At 37.1% G+C, this 17,936-nt stretch overlaps 1 pseudogene; it reads left to right on the top strand.

Annotated features, from left to right (window-relative positions):
- Positions 1-349: 349 nt before the first annotated feature.
- On the top strand, positions 350-17,308 carry LOC142527758 (protein NARROW LEAF 1-like; annotated as a pseudogene).
- Positions 17,309-17,936: the final 628 nt, after the last annotated feature.

Here is a 17,936-nt window from a genome sequence, read left to right as displayed (position 1 = left end):
TTTTTTCTATTATATTATTTACTTACGTGGACTTTGAAAAGGCCACCAAAAATAAAAAAACCCCAATTCAAATTACAGCTCAGCATTCCAGCCGCCAGCTATGCATTTTCCGGAAGAATATTTCAATTTTGGGGGAAAAGGACTGAAATTGGAAAATATTATAAATTACTGGACTAAAAACATAAATTGTCTCATAACATAACTAAAATTAGAAAAAGTGCAAATTACTGGACCAAAAACATAATTTGTCCCATATATTTAAATTAAATGAATCATAAAAATATAAGCATACAAATAATGAGTCAATAAAAAAATAGCTAACACAATATTGATATTTATTCTTACCACAAATAAACAATGTGTTCTTTTGCTACGCTGGCCATACTACTGAGATATATATGTGTGTGTATACACACTTAATTATTGGTTTCTTTTTCTAACAATAATCCTCCTCTCCAATCATACAACTTTGATCTCTACCGGATCATGCACACTCGTGCATTCATATAACATACATCCACTCATCTTTCCTTCATGATTTACTGGCACAGTCTCCTTAAGGGATCCGTTCCCAATAAACTGATTGATCTGGCAGATGCTTTGGAGAAAAAAATCTGTGTAAGGGTTGCTGACAAGGTTAGCTTTCATTGAATTTGCAGTAAAGGTACGATTTTTTTGCTCCTGTCAAAGAATGGTTCTATGAACTCTCAGTATCGACTTTTTATTGTTTACAGTTGCATCATTGGTTGCTGACAAGGTTGGCTTTCAGGAGCTCCTATTTGATTGCTTGATACCAACAGTTTCGGGTCCATTTATATAATCATCATTTGTCATTCATTCCTCCCTCATTTATGGTTGAATGCAGTAGTTGTCTTTGAAGAATTAAAAAGCTTTCAATCAGCCTATCAAACTTGCAGCGTTTGGGAGGAAAATGTGATCCGAATGTTGTTGATTTGAAAGCTAGATGACATCCGTCTACTGCATTTAGAAAAGCCAACTCTTGGATAGGTAGGGCATGAATGGTTTTAAAGGCCCATAACCCTGGTTCAGCACAGTCAGAGCGATCGCCCTTGGATCTGGAAACGAATTTCTGTAATAATATGAATCTGCCTGAATCAAGTCTAGCCCCATTACAAGCCTTTGTGTCAGGTGGTCAGCTCTCTGAGAGCAGTGCTGCTTACTTTTTATGGCCTAATTCCACCCGGTTAACAGATGCTGCTGAAGTTAGATTGATTTTCTTTGGGAATCTTCAGAAATGGATTTTGCCTGAAACTCGTGGTCAATGGCCAACAGGGTTGCAGACCAGTACCTTGCTCGAACTGATGACTATCATGGGCACTTCATGGTAACTTCTACGGCGCTTCAGTCTTGGCACAGCAATTGGTTTTCGGATCAAGAAGGGTTGTTGACTGAGGGTACCAGCTATACTTGTCTTTGTAAGCAGAAAAGTTCGTAGGCAGTGGCTCAACCCTGCCCACTGTCTTCCTGCTGCTCTTGAGGTGTAACATCCATTCAAACAACAAATCTTTGTGTAAAGACTTAACATTGCTGTTTTCAACCAGATGTATTGATTTTGCAGGGACCTGGGGGTGTTTGGTGTGATGTTGATGTCGTTGAATTTTCATGCTATGGAGCACCTGCAGCAACCCAAAGGAACAACTTTATACCGATCTTGTAGATGGCTTTGATGGAACTGAATCAACTGATCCATGCATTGGATCTGGTTCTCAGGTAATCAATTCAATCCTTATTTCTAAAATCGATGCTCGTATTCTGTTGTATGCTTCTGAGTTAAGAATTAAGACATGGTTTTTTGTGACCGGAGATAATAAGAAAACTACAGATGATATTCTAAATCCATGACCAGGTCGAGTCAGTTAGCTGGATGACCTTTCAAGTTTTCAATTCAATCTTCTCAGTTACAATAAACACATAATCCATAATCTGAAGTACGGGACAATTGAATAAGGAGGAGGTCATATACTTGTATCTTGGTCAAATACAGGTTTATTCTCTAAATTTCTCCTTGGTCATCTAGATAAAATGACATCTCCTTTGTCCGTAGCATTTCTTGGTTGTCATCATCCACCCTTCTAGTGTTTATTAATTTAAATCCCACGATGCATTTTCAGGTTGCAAGCCAAGAAACTTATGGAACCTTAGGTGCTATTGTTAAAAGCCGGGGAGGAAATAGGCAGGTTCGTTTTCTCACTAATCGGCATGTGGCTGTTGATCTGGATTATCCAAGCTAGAAAATGTTTCATCTGTTGCCTCCAAGCCTTGGACCAGGGGTGTACTTAGGTGCTGTGGAGAGGACGACATCATTCATTGCTGATGATCTCTGGTACCGCACTTTTGCTGGAACCAACCCAGGTATAGTAATCCAGCCCCATGTTGTAAAATGTCATTGCCAGTTCATGGAAACGATTCCTGATTCTTGGATGCTATTTTGATTTTATTAGCTGGGTGAGTCTCAACTAGTTGTAAAATTAAATTTAAGCTGGACGCTGACTGTTTAGGATATATTTTTTTATCCAGAGAGAGAAATAATTACAATGAAAGAGGCATAAGTAGCTACATGGCTTGTTTTATGTATTTTTTTTTATTGCAGATTACATCTCATCTATTCATTTTGGCTCTTTATCCTGGATTTATTTACGCACATACGCTAGGTTCATGTTTATTATAGAAAAGATTTCTGATGTTCAATGGTTGCTCATGATTGAACGGCACAAAATGTAGAATCTAGTACAGTCATGAGAGGAAAATATGTTTCTCTCAGCGCTCTGTTAGAGGAATTCAGATAAGAGTGTGAATAACAAAATTTGGGTTCATCAAATATCTGAACTGAGAATGGGTAAACAAGGCATCTTTTAATTTTCCGTCTCTGACAATGTGTAGTTGATTGTGGATGGGTCGTGAAAGGAATTGTTGTTCATAAACGTACATGAAATAAATTACAAACATTATAATGTGCGTATCAGAAGTTAGTGTTGTGCTCTGGTGTTGTTAACACGAGCACACAACATGCAACGGAAATTAAGTATTAACACACAAATATAACTTTAATAAATAAACACCGGTTTTAAATTATGCACAAGTACGAATACTTGTGTGATGCCTCATGGCAAAAATTTCACTAGAAAAATATGTAAATCGTTTACACCAAAACAATACTAGTGAGAAAACAAAACCAAATTTTTTGACACTCCAAGGAATTAAAAATGCTTCAAAATAAACCACATAAAAACTAGATGCATAAAACAAAAAGGCGTGTTGCTTAAAACCAAACGAAGACACTCTTCGATCAACACTCTGCGTCAGTGTTGTTCTTGAGTGTTGGCAACACCAATCGGCAACACGGCAAAGTCTGTGACTCAATCACACAAAGTCTTCAACATTAAAAATATTCTTCAGTAATCTCTGTAAAAGGACTATGCACTAAGTCCACGAAAAACCACACAGAGATCACACACGAGAAAGCTCACGAAGACACAAAAAAACACTCTTCCTGCAACCCCACGAAAATCTTTTCTCTCTCAAAACTTCTTTTCTCTCAAAAGCTCATTCTCTCACCAAGAACTCTTAGTACAGCTGTAGGACTATTTATCTTTATATCAATGGCTTGACCTAAAAGATATTCCATAGAAGAGTCCTACAAAATATGAAAAAAGATTTTAATTGGATATAAAACTCTTTTTAACAAGGATAAAATATCTTGGAGATAAAAATCATATTAAAAACAAATCTTATAATATCTAAATATAAATCAAGATCTTATCATCTAGAAATAAATCAAGCAAAATATTATAATCTAGAAATAAATCAAATAAAATCTTTTAATCTAAAAGGCAAAATCTTAAATTGATATTATCAATTTAACAAAATAATAAAGGAATAAAATATTCCTTTCAATCTCCCACTTTTTGCCTTTCTGGACAAAACATCCAAAAAAAATAATCTTGGTAAGCATCGCAATCAGTTAAGCTCCCCCTGCCTTAGAGTGTGTCTCCCCCTGAGTCAAAGTTCATCTCCCCCTGAATTAAACATGTTAGAGCACTAGTGTTGTTGACAGTGTTGTCAACACCATCATTAGAACACCTGAAAACATAAGGAGAGACCCAAAAACAACATTACAGACATAACATAAGTATTCATCCTTTATCTTCTTATGTGTCATTTTTGGTTCTCCTACTCCTCTTTTTTGGCCTGAATGTAAGCCAACTTCCAAAAACACCATCTACTCAGTCACTTGTAGAATATGAGAGAAAATTATAGAGGTATATCAGGAGTTACGCACAAAAACGCACAAAGAAATCACGAGAGTAAAAAAAATTGCAAGGGTAAATGAGAACAAGCAAGAGTAATTACCAAAATCAAACAGTAAAATTGATTCAAACTCGTGTTACGACGATTTCAAAAGAATATACAGTAAAACCCACGTCGATTATAACTCACTGACACAAGTATACACATAAATTCAAAATCTAGGTAATCAAGGTTTTTATCAACTGTCATAGGTCAACACTGATATGTCACTGCACATGATGAATTCACGAAACAAAAATCAATATGCATGTCCTAAATATGCCTCAAATATGATGAATTATCAAAATGTCAGGCAGTGTATAAACTGTGCTGTGTCAGAACTTGGTGTTGGCAACACCTCCTGGCAACACCACTGAGTTTTATTCAAACTTCCATAAAATTTTATTTTGATTCAGAAATGGTAGCTCTCACACTAGAAGAACGGTCTTCAATGGACTCCCCTAGGTAGCTTTTTCCATTACTATTTTTACTTAGAAGTGGTAGCTCCCACACTAGAAGAACGGTCTTCAATGGACTCCTCTAGGTAGCTTTTTCCATTTTCTTCTAAACAATTTTTTTCATTTACCTCTTTTCTGTTTTTCTCCTTATGCTCACATTTTCCAAGTCACTTTTTCACATTAGACAAGATCACGATTTCCATGAATATCCTCAACTACTTGATGCCTTGGATTGAGCATAATTTATTCCTCAACATTTGATTGGAAGTATGAACACTCAGAGAGTACCTTTCAGAAATTGCCTTCACTGTTCAGACATTACACAAATAAATAGGATGGTTATGATTATGCAGTATGCCTAACATCCTAAAAATAGACATGCAAAAATGGTGTTGTCACCGGTGTTGGCAACACCAATGACAACATGTGTGTGTGATTATTGTACGCACATGCTGAGAGACTTCCGAAGATTGGAAAATCTCTCAAAGTCCAAGTGAATATATCAGCCAGTTGATTCTCAGTCCTAACAAATTCCAGTCGAATTATGCCATTTTCAACCAAATCTCGAATAAAGTGACGTCTTATGTCTATGTGTTTTGTTCGAGAGTGTTGAACATGATTCTTCGAAATGTCTATAACACTTGAGTTGTCACAATATACCATCATGTAATTGCTTAACTTGTAATCCAAGAAAGAAATTTAGTTCTCCTACCATGCTCATTTTGAACTGTGATGACATGCAATTCACAAAGTTATTTACAAGTATTTGAGATGAAGAATCGAAAATAATATCATCTACATATACTTGACAGAACAAAATATCAGATTTCAGTTTTTGAATGAAAAGAGTTTTGTCAACCTCACCTCGTTTGAAGCCCAAGTTTATCAGATTGTTAGCTAACCTACCGTACCATGCCCGTGGAGCCTGTTTCAGTCCATACAGGGCCTTCTTCAATTTGTAGACATGGTCCACGTGTTGTCCCAAAGTGTTGCAACACCGGGTTTGCAACACGGGTTTGTTTACCTTTCTGACACGGTCCACAGACATATGAGTTACCTGAACTTAAATTTGGCATACCTCTCACAAGCATCAAACTTACACAGATTCTTCAAGGTCTTGAAGCTCACATGTCCCAGTTTTTGATGACATAGATCTAAATCACTCACCTTGGCACTTAGGCAACCATCACCTTCTCCCAATTGATAGCGATTGTCAGCTGAACGAGTACCTGACATTACACAAACATTGACATCATTAAAAACTTCACAATTATTTTTATTGAACTTAACATGTAAATCATTGTCACAAAGTTGACTTATGCTTATTAAGTTTGAGTTAAGTCCTTCAACGTGTAGAACATTTTGAAGTTCAGAAAGTCCGTCAACATTCAGGGTTCCTTTGCCTACAATTCTTCCTTTGGAACCACCACCATAGGTTACACGCCCACTTTTTACTTCAACATAATCCGTGAGGTGTTCTTTTAGATCCGATCATGTGGTGTGAGCACCCACTGTCAAAGTACCATGCACCTGCAATGTTAGTTTTTAAAGAAGTATAAATGACATTGCAATGAATAACAGCTTTTGGTACCCAAACTTTCTTCACAAGAGGTTTCTTGACTGTTGTGTTGCGCCTGGTGTTGGGCAACACAGTGGGCAACACCAGATTTGCATGCCAGTTCATATAGTTATTTCTCAGTTTAAAATAGAAAGGTCTGATGTGACCTGGCTTATGACAGTAGTGGCAAATAAAATGTCGCTTCCTTTGTTTCGGCTTTTGCATCTTGGTTGGGAGAGTTTTCACCACAGGATCAATCTTTGAAGGGATCAGATCGACTTTCCTTTCCCTATTGAAAGCAGTTGATTGTGATCCGAATTTGGAAGTTTCTCCATGTTCATATGTGTTTTTCACGTATCCAAGACCAGCTCTACTGTCATTTCCCATCATTAGCATCGAGTCAAGTTTTGTTGAACTGTAGTTCAATTTTCCAAGAGTTTTTGAGGCTTTTTCAAGATCACCCTTGACACTACGAATCTCAAGATCCTTCTTTCTAAGCACAGCTTCAAGTCGAGACACACATTCTTTCAGATCTGTATTCTCCTTAGAGAGCATAGAATTTGTTTCATTTCTTTTGATCCAATCTTCGTATAGCTCTTCATACATAGCCTGCACACATTCAAATGTGAGTTCATCAGAATCAGTATCCTGGATTTCATGATTACCTGAGTCATTGTGAGATTTAGCATTAAGACACAAGGATTTAGAAGTGGTGTTGCGGCCCGGTGTTGCAACACCAGAGGCAACACCGTGCGGGTTGACTTGCAGCCAGCATTTTTCCTTCAAAACGGCAGTGTTTGTAGACAGTACTTCCATTGGGATTCTGTAAAATTTCCTGCAAACAAAAACAACAATAAACCAGAATCAATCACTTAGTGTATCAAGCGTTGGCTCTGATACCACTTGAAAGGGATTGTTCTTCATAAACGTACAGGAAATAAATTACAAACATTATAATGTGTGTATCAGAAGTTAGTATTGTGCTCTGGTGTTGTTAACACGAGCACACAACATGCAGCGGAAATTAAGTATTAACACACAAATATAACTTTAATAAATAAACACCAGTTTTAAATTATGCACAAGTACGAATACTTGTGCGATGCCTCATGGCAAAAATTTCACTAGAAAAATATGTAAATCGTTTACACCAAAACAATACTAGTGATAAAACAAAACCAAATTCCTTGGCACTCCAAGGAATTAAAAATGCATCAAAATAAACCACATAAAAACTAGATGCATAAAACAAAAAGGCGTGTTGCTTAAAACCAAACGAAGACACTCTTCGATCAACACTATGCGTCAGTGTTGTTCTTGAGTGTTGGCAACACCAATCGGCAACACGGAAAAGTCTGTGACTCAATCACACAAAGTCTTCAACATTAAAAATATTCTTCAGTAATCTCTGTAAAAGGACTATGCACTAAGTCCACGAAAAACCACAAAGAGATCACACACGAGAAAGCTCACGAAGACACAAAAGAACACTCTTCCTGCAACCCCACGAAAATCTTTTCTCTCTCAAAACTTCTTTTCTCTCAAAAGCCCATTCTCTCACCAAGAACTCTTAGTACGGCTGTAGGACTATTTATCTTTTTATCAATGGCTTGACCTAAAAGATATTCCATAGAAGAGTCCTACAAAATATGGAAAAAGATTTTAATTGAATATAAAACTCTTTTTAACAAGGATAAAATATCTTGGAGATAAAAATCGTATTAAAAACAAATCCTATAATATCTAGATATAAATCAAAATCTTATCATCTAGAAATAAATCAAGCAAAATATTATAATCTAGAAATAAATCAAATAAAATCTTTTAGTCTAGAAAGGCAAAATCTTAAATTGATATTATCAATTTAACAAAATAATAAAGGAATAAAATATTCTTTTCAGGTCGGATTACTAGCAAATATGTTTCTGAATGATATGGATGCACGTTAACTTTTCGAAAAAGCCTGCCTATAACTTTGGCTACATGAGCTTCAAATATTGATCTGTCTCTCTCAGTTTATGTACTTTTAGGAGCCCTTTTTTAATCTTTGGATTATCTTGTCTGTGGGGACCCGGACGCTAATCCAATTCTTAATCATTATTAGGATCAATTTACTAATCAAGTAATTTGGGTCATAAAAAATATTTCTTTAAATGCGGAACGTAATGGAATGAAACTAATACACATATTCGTATAAAATAAAGTACAAGTCCTGTACGATCTACATTCAATAAAACTAAGGTTCAACAACTAAATATCAAGTGTTCAAACCCTATTTACAATAAAGTCCTTAGTCTCCACTCTATCACGATCTCTCCTCATTCTTGTCTTGACCCTGATCCCGTCCCACCTGTTGTAATGCACACATACAAACAGGACAACAGCCGGATAACTCCGGTGAGAATTACATTCTCAGTATAAATCATGTATACATGCAATCATATAAACAATATAAAAGCATATAACAGATATTCATAACATGTATCAAAATCAGAAGCATGAATCAAATATTCATCACATGTATTATAATCCTAAACATGAATCAATATCAAGAATAAATTCTATTCTAAACATATACCATCATCAGGAACATAATTCAATATCAAGCAATGAATCACTCTCCGTGATTCACAGACTCAGACTCGACTCAGTCCTAATCTAGGGATCCCGATCGAAATAAGAACATACACCCACCTACACTCCCGATCGGGGTGGTGGTATGTTCTTATTCACGGACTTTGGCTCTTTCCATATCAAACACCAGTAATAGAAGAAACTCCAATTCTATCCACTCCGATATAGCCAAACGTCCGGTGTCTTGACCTAACCGTCACAGACTTTGGCATTTTCACCAATATCCTATCCTGTGACAATGTGCAATGTGCCAGTGACGATTCCATCACTATCCGGCACTACTGTCACAAGATTACTCATTTACGACTAGGCGTATCCGCTTATGACTCAATACATAAATCAATAAATCAAAGGTATCAACCTCATACAATTGCAAATATCGATGCAATAAAGTAAAGTATGCGATTTTGGGAAACTCAAGTCAATCGGACTCGAGTTGTGCAATCCCACATCAACATAAATTTATACCTTTGTCTTTTCGGTCTGACGAAGTCGAAGTCTCGAAGTCAAATATGTCCATATCAATCTGAAATACAATATCGCATAGGCATAATCTCAATATGCAACTCAATTTAAAATCGGTTCTGATCAATACTCAAATCAAAATACAATCTGATCAATATCGAATCAAGATACAATCTAATCCATATCGACGATATCACAATATAATCGAAGTCACTACTGAATCTGATCAATATCAATCCACCGATGTTTTGACGATATAATAATACAGTCTCGATAACCGCGTCAATCTCAACATCACAGATATAATACTAGAATTCATAATCACTATCGGTACAACTTATGATCAATAACAATACAACCCTGATATCGAATCTCAATCAAATCAACTCCGAAAATCACAACAATTACATACACAGTCTGTTCTTCGATCTGACTTCAATTATACGATGTCTACTATATTAGAAACACCACATATGATTCATATTCGATTCTGACCATATCATAATTTCAAATCATATCTAAACGTAACAAAACTTACGTCCAGTTATAGCTATCGTCGCTAGGAACTCGGTACTGAAGTCCGATTCAAAATCTAACAGACGGATCGAAATAGAAAGGCGTAAGGATATTTCTTCTCAAAGCTTCGCTCCCTTTCTCTGAAATCTGAGGAACAATTCGTGCTTGCTATATATATACACACACATATATACGTTGCATGTAAGGCAAGTGGAGCATTGTGCGTACTGCACATCTCGCGCATATGCGCGACCAGCATCGGCGCATATGCGCGAGACACAAAGTCTCGGCGCGTAACATCACGGCAGCTCGCGCATATGCGAGCCCCATCGTCGCGCATATGCGCGAGACCTACTGTCTCGTGCAATGCAACTCGCGCATATGCGCGCCTCTATCCGGCGCATATGAGCCAACTTCTCTGGACATTTCGCGCATGTGCGCGTCTTTAGGTCGCGCATGTGCGCCCAGCCTTCGGAACCCGAATTTCACCTTGTGCATAGCTCGCGCATATTCCGTGTTTTCTTCCGTCTTTTCCGGTCTAATCCTTTCCGTTTATAAACATATCAATTATCCCAAATTATTTCGGATTAACATGATAAATTTCTCGGGCCTTACATTTCTCCCCCTCTAAGATACGATTTCGTCCTCGAAATCACAGGCCATCAAATCATATCATGGGTAATCATCTCGAACCTGGAAGAAATGTATAAAGGAAGTAAATCAGAAAACTCACCTCAATAATCAATTCTGAAATCTTTGTCTCCTTTCCTATTCTGTTCTCCAAATAGTTTCTTCAGTATCATAACGATTCCATTGAACTTTCACAAACGGAATAGCTTCGTTCTGAATCATCTTTCTTCTTCTGATTCTATCATATCCAATCTCAGGTATCACCGAGATATAATCCCCATACAAGAAAATCTACAGTTTTCACTGTACCATGCCTCGCATGATACTATCTCCATACTCATTTGATAACTATCGTTATACGATAATTTACAAGTGACAATAAATCATGTCAGCCAGTGCTAACATCCAGCACTACAGTTCCTGGATATTCTCCAGTATCAGGATAGTTTGCTCCGACTATCCGTTGATTTATAAACGATAGGTGAAAGATCTTGTTGTATATTCTACCAAAAGTACAAAATCAACCGAAAATCATGGTATGATATAATCAACTTTGACATTCAGCAAAATCTGCTCCCTTTTCTGACATACATCTCAGTCGTCTGGTCATATTTGTACGTCATCTTGTACAGAGTAACATATACAGATTTGATCAATCTGTCAATCACAACCATATCGCATCACAATCTTAGAAAGATCTCGGTATTTTCATCACAAAATCCATAGAAATGTACTCCCATTTCTATTCAGGAATCCGTAATTTATATAACCAATCTCCTGGTTTCTTTCTTTTTCTCCTATTAGTGGCCAATTTAGACATCTCAGTATAAACTTTGCCACAATTGATCTCATTTGTTTCCCTAACATCAGTCATTTCAAGTCATTATACATTTTTCTATCATCAGAATAAATGTTGAATCAAAGATGGCGCACTTCTGATCATACCTGTCGTTTCCAAATCCAATACATCTGACACCACAATCGGTTATTCATATGCCATACAGTATCACATACCTGATATTCTGATTGATACCCTGCTCTGACTATCGATATCAAACTCTGAATATTCTGGTCAACTTTCTGAACTGCTTTAATTATCAAAATCAGTTCTGGTTCGATCTGTACAGTATCCATTCTCAACTGTCCATTGCTTGTTTCAGATATTCATTTAGAACAACCAACCTTTCAAATCAAATTCAAAACATCAATCATAGATAATAGACTGCTAAACTCATAGAACTGTAATTATTTGATACTAACATCAATCCCGGCCAACTAATCACAGCCTTACTGTACTCGGCTCAACAGATATATCGTCTTCAGATGTCACATACTCTGAATAAAATCTGTCTCAGGCAAGATTCACATCCCAACAGTTATGTATAAAATATCTCAATTCTCAGAATATTCAATACAAAATATTCGATTCAGTCGGTCATACGCTACAAGAAATCAAAATATCATAAATATACCGAGCATAAATTCATCAGAATACCTCTGAACACGGGATTCATCCACCCATAACTGAACTGATAAACAGAACTGAAGTATTTTACAGAGAAACACACACTCAGATGTAACTCTAACTCTCAGGCAGTAAATCTTCTAACTGATATTTCAATTCTTTCGATACAATCAATATCATTCTGCATAGAATCCTACCAATAGGAACAGTACCTGATATCAAATCAAGGCTGAAATCACTCTCCCTTATATAAGGCAAACCCGGAATCTCATCTAGGAAGACTTTAGCAATTCTCCTGCTACTGGCAAATCAGTCCATGATACGCTTAGTTTCAGTAATCAACTGAATACATAAGGAATTACTCCATTCCTTTCGATAATCATCGAATCATAATTAATACGGATATCAAAGAATTTTAAATCGAAAATCCTTACCGTATATTATTCATTCTTCGGCCATTTCAGGTCCGAATCTTACCATATCCTGGCAAGAATCTACAATAGTTCTGTACTTGTCAACCCATCAATATCAATAATGCAGTCAAAATCAGACAACACAAGTACAACACAGTATAACTCAATCTCATTCTCACTTCACTGCAATATACGATATTTACAGAATTCACTGATATCAATCTTCAATACTACAGTAAATACAGACCCAACAGCTAAATCATATCTCAATGCAATTCATACAACATCATGTATAAGATGTATTAATATCTCTTAATACGTACGTAAAAAAATCATAAAAGAACAGTTGCCTGTCACTATATCATCAAGTGCCTCCTGGATCTGTTCCTCAGTCACTACCACCAGATGCCTCTGCTCCGTAGAATCTTCGGGAACTTCGCTGTGGACATACTCTCGCAAAATGTCCTGACTGTCGGCAGATACGGCAACTACCAAATACTCCTTGGCATTGCTCAGTGGGATGTCTCCCTCCGCAAGTACTACAATACACTCCGGTATAACTTTGACTCGAACTACTGGAGCTAGAAAGACTGGTGCCTAACTTCTTAAACTACTTCTTTCGAGCTTTCAACTGTTCTTTCTTTCCACCACTACTACTATCAGTCTCAGGTCCGAGAGGGGGTTGCTGTGGTCTCGATGCTAGAGGCGCAAACGAAGCTCCTTTCTGTCTTGTCAGACTGGCTTCGGCTCTCTTGGCCCTACTCAGAGCATCAACAAAACTATAGGGTCGGCCTGTATTTACTAATGTCAATATCTCAGGATTCAATCCCTTAACAAACTGATCAGTCACAGCTTCATCATTCCCAGCCACGTGAGGAGCAAAACGTAATAAAGTAGAGAATTTAGCAAAATATTCTTCAATATTCAGTTGGCCATGTTTCAAATTCTCAAACTCTGCTTTCTTGTCCTCTCGGTACGAAACTGAGAAAAATCTTCGATAGAATTCAGCTCTAAAGATTTCCCACGTAATTACCGTACCACGCTATTCTAATACTCTTTTGGTTGTAATCCACCAACTCCTTGCGACGTCGTGCAACTGGTTGGGCACTAGTTTAATTCTCCGTTCGTCTGGATACTCAAGTGAATCAAACAATATTTCTATATCATCTAACCAATTCTCACAATCATTAGATGTCTCAGTATCTCTCAGAATCGACGGTTGAAATGACTGAAACTGTTTCAACTGTATTTCCATCGGAGTTTCTGAAACATCTATCTGATCAGTCGAAGTACTACATCCCTCTGGAATTCTTCGAGGAGGTATATTGGATTACCACAAGAGTTAGTATCACGAGATAAATCAATCTCAGTCCCTTTCTGATCAGCTTACCTTCTGATCAAGAATTGGTTCTGATTCACTTTCAAATCAGACATATTACCAAATCAACTCAGATATTCAGGTAACATGTAGTTTCAAAAGCAATAAAACATAATATCATGTTAGCATACACAATGTAATTCAACATTATAATAAATCACATGCTAGCAATCACATGCAAGGAAAAAAAATTCAATCTACCCCGCTCACTAGCTTCTATCTCAGTCTCAAGAACCTACAGTTCTAGAACCTACTGTTCTGGAACCTAATGCTCTGATACCACCTGTTGTGGGGACCCGGACGCTAATCCAATTCTTAATCATTATTAGGATCAATTTACTAATCAAGTAATTTGGGTCATAAAAAAAATTTCTTTAAATGCGGAACGTAATGAAATGAAACTAATATACATATTCGTATAAAATAAAGTACAAGCCCTGTACGATCTACATTCAATAAAACTAAGGTTCAACAACTAAATATCAAGTGTTCAAACCCTATTTACAATAAAGTCCGTAGTCTCCACTCTATCACGATCTCTCCCCATTCTTGTCTTGACCCTGATCCCGTCCCACCTGTTGTAATGCACACATACAAACAGGACAACAGCCGGATAACTCCGGTGAGAATTACATTATCAGTATAAATCATGTATACATGCAATCATATAAACAATATAAAAGCATATAACAGATATTCATAACATGTATCAAAATCAGAAGCATGAATCAAATATTCATCACATGTATTATAATCCTAAACATGAATCAATATCAAGAATAAATTCTATTCTAAACATATACCATCATCAGGAACATAATTCAATATCAAGCAATGAATCACTCTCCGTGATTCACAGACTCAGACTCGACTCAGTCCTAATCTAGGGATCCCGATCGGAATAAGAACATACACCCACCTACACTCCCGATCGGGGTGGTGGTATGTTCTTATTCACGGATTTTGGCTCTTTCCATATCGAACACCAGTAATAGAAGAAACGCCAATTCTATCCACTCCGATATAGCCAAACGTCCGTTGTCTTGACCTAACCGTCACAGACTTTGGCATTTTCACCAATATCCTATCATGTGACAATGTGCAATGTGCCAGTGACGATTCCATCACTATCCGAAACTACTGTCACAAGATTACTCATTTACGACTAGGCGTATCCGCTTATGACTCAATACATAAATCAATAAATCAAAGGTATCAACCTCATACAATTGCAAATATCGATGCAATAAAGTAAAGTATGTGATTTTGGGAAACTCAAGTCAATCGGACTCGAGTTGTGCAATCCCACATCAACATAAATTTATACCTTTGTCTTCTCGGTCTAACGAAGTCGAAGTCTCGAAGTCAAATCTGTCCATATCAATCTGAAATACAATATCGCATAGGCATAATCTCAATATGCAACTCAATTTAAAATCGGTTATGATCAATACTCAAATCAAAATACAATCTGATCAATATCGAATCAAGATACAATCTAATCCATATCGACGATATCACAATATAATCGAAGTCACTACTGAATCTGATCAATATCAATCCACCGATGTTTTGACGATATAATAATACAGTCTCGATAACCGCGTCAATCTCAACATCACAGATATAATACTAGAATTCATAATCACTATCGGTACAACTTATGATCAATAACAATACAACCCTGATATCGAATCTCAATCAAATCAACTCCGAAAATCACAACAATTACATACACAGTCTGTTCTTCGATCTGACTTCAATTATACGATGTCTACTATATCAGAAACACCATATAAGATTCATATTCGATTATGACCATATCATAATTTCAAATCATATATAAACGTAACAAAACTTACGTCCAGTTATAGCTGTCGTCGCTAGGAACTCGGTACTGAAGTCGGATTCAAAATCTAACGGACGGATCGAAATAGAAAGGCGTAGGGATATTTCTTCTCAAAGCTTCGCTCCCTTTCTCTGAAATCTGAGGAACAATTCTTGCTTGATATATATATATATACATATATACGTTGCATGTAAGGCAAGTGGAGCATTGTGCGTACTGCACGTCTCGCGCATGTGCGCAACCAGCATCGGCGCATATGCGCGAGACACAAAGTCTCGGCGCGTAACATCACGGCAGCTCGCGCATATGCGCGCCCCATCGTCGCGCATATGTGCGCCTCTATCCGGCGCATATGCGCCAACTTATCTGGACATTTTGCGCATGTGCGCGTCTTTAGGTCGCGCATGTGCGCCCAGCCTTCGGAACCCGAATTTCACCTTGTGCACAGCTCGCGCATATTCCGTGTTTTCTTCCGTCTTTTCCGGTCTAATCCTTTTCGTTTATAATCATATCAACTATCCCAAATCATTTCGGATTAACAGGATAAATTTCTCGGGCCTTACATTGTCTAACACAATAATTTTGCTGGTTGATTTCTCATTGTAATATGACCTTTACATTCTTAACACGATCCAGTGCAGAGACTTATGTTCGAGCAAATGGTGCCTTTATCACTTTTGCCGATGACTTTAACATGGAAAATGTGACCATACCCATGTGATAGACTTGCAGACTCCTATTGGTAGTCTCATCGGTAGGCAAGTAATGAAAGCAGGAAGGAGATCTGGCTTGACCACTGGGACCATTATGGCGTATGCTCTTGAGTACAATGATGAAAAGGGGATTTGTTTCTTTACTGATTTTTTTGTTGTCGAGGAAAATCAACAGACCTTTGATCTGGAAGGTGACAGCTGAAGTTTCATCCTGCTAACGAGTCAAAATAATGATAAACCCCGGCTTGTCGGAATCATTTGGAGCGGGACAACTAATCGAGGTCAGTTAAAATTGAAAGTAGGGAAACCGCCAGAGAATTGGACCAACGGAGTTGATTTAGGACGTCTTCTTGATCTCCTTGAACTTGATCTCATCATGACACTGGAAGGACTTCAAGGTTTGTTTTATGAACAACTGATTATACATGTGCAAGAGAACGAGATTTGTGATTGATTAACCTTGAACTAAAATTTATCTCCTCCTATGCGTTACCCTTTTCTGATGATTTAGCTGCATTACAAGAGCATATGCATAATTATTCTGGATTTGGAGTATGTTTGCAGCTCGAATGGATCACCACCACAAATTATGAATCTAAAGATTAGTGTGATCTAAGCACGAAGCGATTTGACTCTGGCAGGCTATTAATGCCAGCAATGAGGTAGGGGGAGTTTCGCATTGAAGGTGGTTCTGAGGTGGCTCCTAGTAAAGAAGAACATCAGTTCGTCCCAAGCTTTTCATGCAAATCTCCAATAAATCAAAATGGTAAAGGAGAAACTGTATTTGGAATGTTATGAAACAAGTCTGAAGGAGATATTTGTGTTTCTCTGCATTTGAGCAAAGCAGAAACGAGGAAAAGAAAGCATCAATCACTTTGTAAAAGCTTGTTTGTCTATATAATTCAATTACTCATTTTCCTTTATTTCTGGAATTGAAGTCTTACTATCATCATTCATTCTTTTGGTGCAGCTGCTATGACACTAGCTAGTAGCTAGTGAGATTAATGTAATTGTGTATATTATTGAATTTGATTGAACACTAAAAGATGGAAGTTTCAATTTGAATAAGGAGGGATGAAAGCAAAATAATAATAATAATAATAATAATAATAATAATAATAATAATAATAATAATTGTTAAACTGACATAAAAATCAGTAAGCAATCTGTGCAGAATTAAGAAGGCAATGGAATTATGTGGTTCGGGCAATCTATGCAGAATTAAGTACGCAATGGAATTATGTGGTTCGGCCAAAGTTCCAGCCTACATCTACGGGCGAAATTATGTGGTTCGGCCAAAGTTCCGGCCTACATCAACGGGCGAAAAAACGACCACTTTATTGATCAATCCAACAAAGAATTACAAGTACAAACCGATCACACAAAGGATGAATTACAATTGAGACTATCCCTCAATATCTCCAACTTTCTCTCTCTATTCTGTGCACTTTTTGGCTCTCTGTCAAGTGATTGTGATGAAGAACATGTTTCTGATAATCTTTGAAGCCTCTAAGTCCACCTTTAAGTATTGACACTTGATCTTCCAATC

The sequence above is a fragment of the Primulina tabacum genome, chromosome 15, assembly GCF_025594145.1.
Source record: "Primulina tabacum isolate GXHZ01 chromosome 15, ASM2559414v2, whole genome shotgun sequence".
Lineage (NCBI taxonomy): Eukaryota > Viridiplantae > Streptophyta > Magnoliopsida > Lamiales > Gesneriaceae > Primulina > Primulina tabacum.
This window is presented reverse-complemented; position numbering and strand designations above follow the sequence as displayed.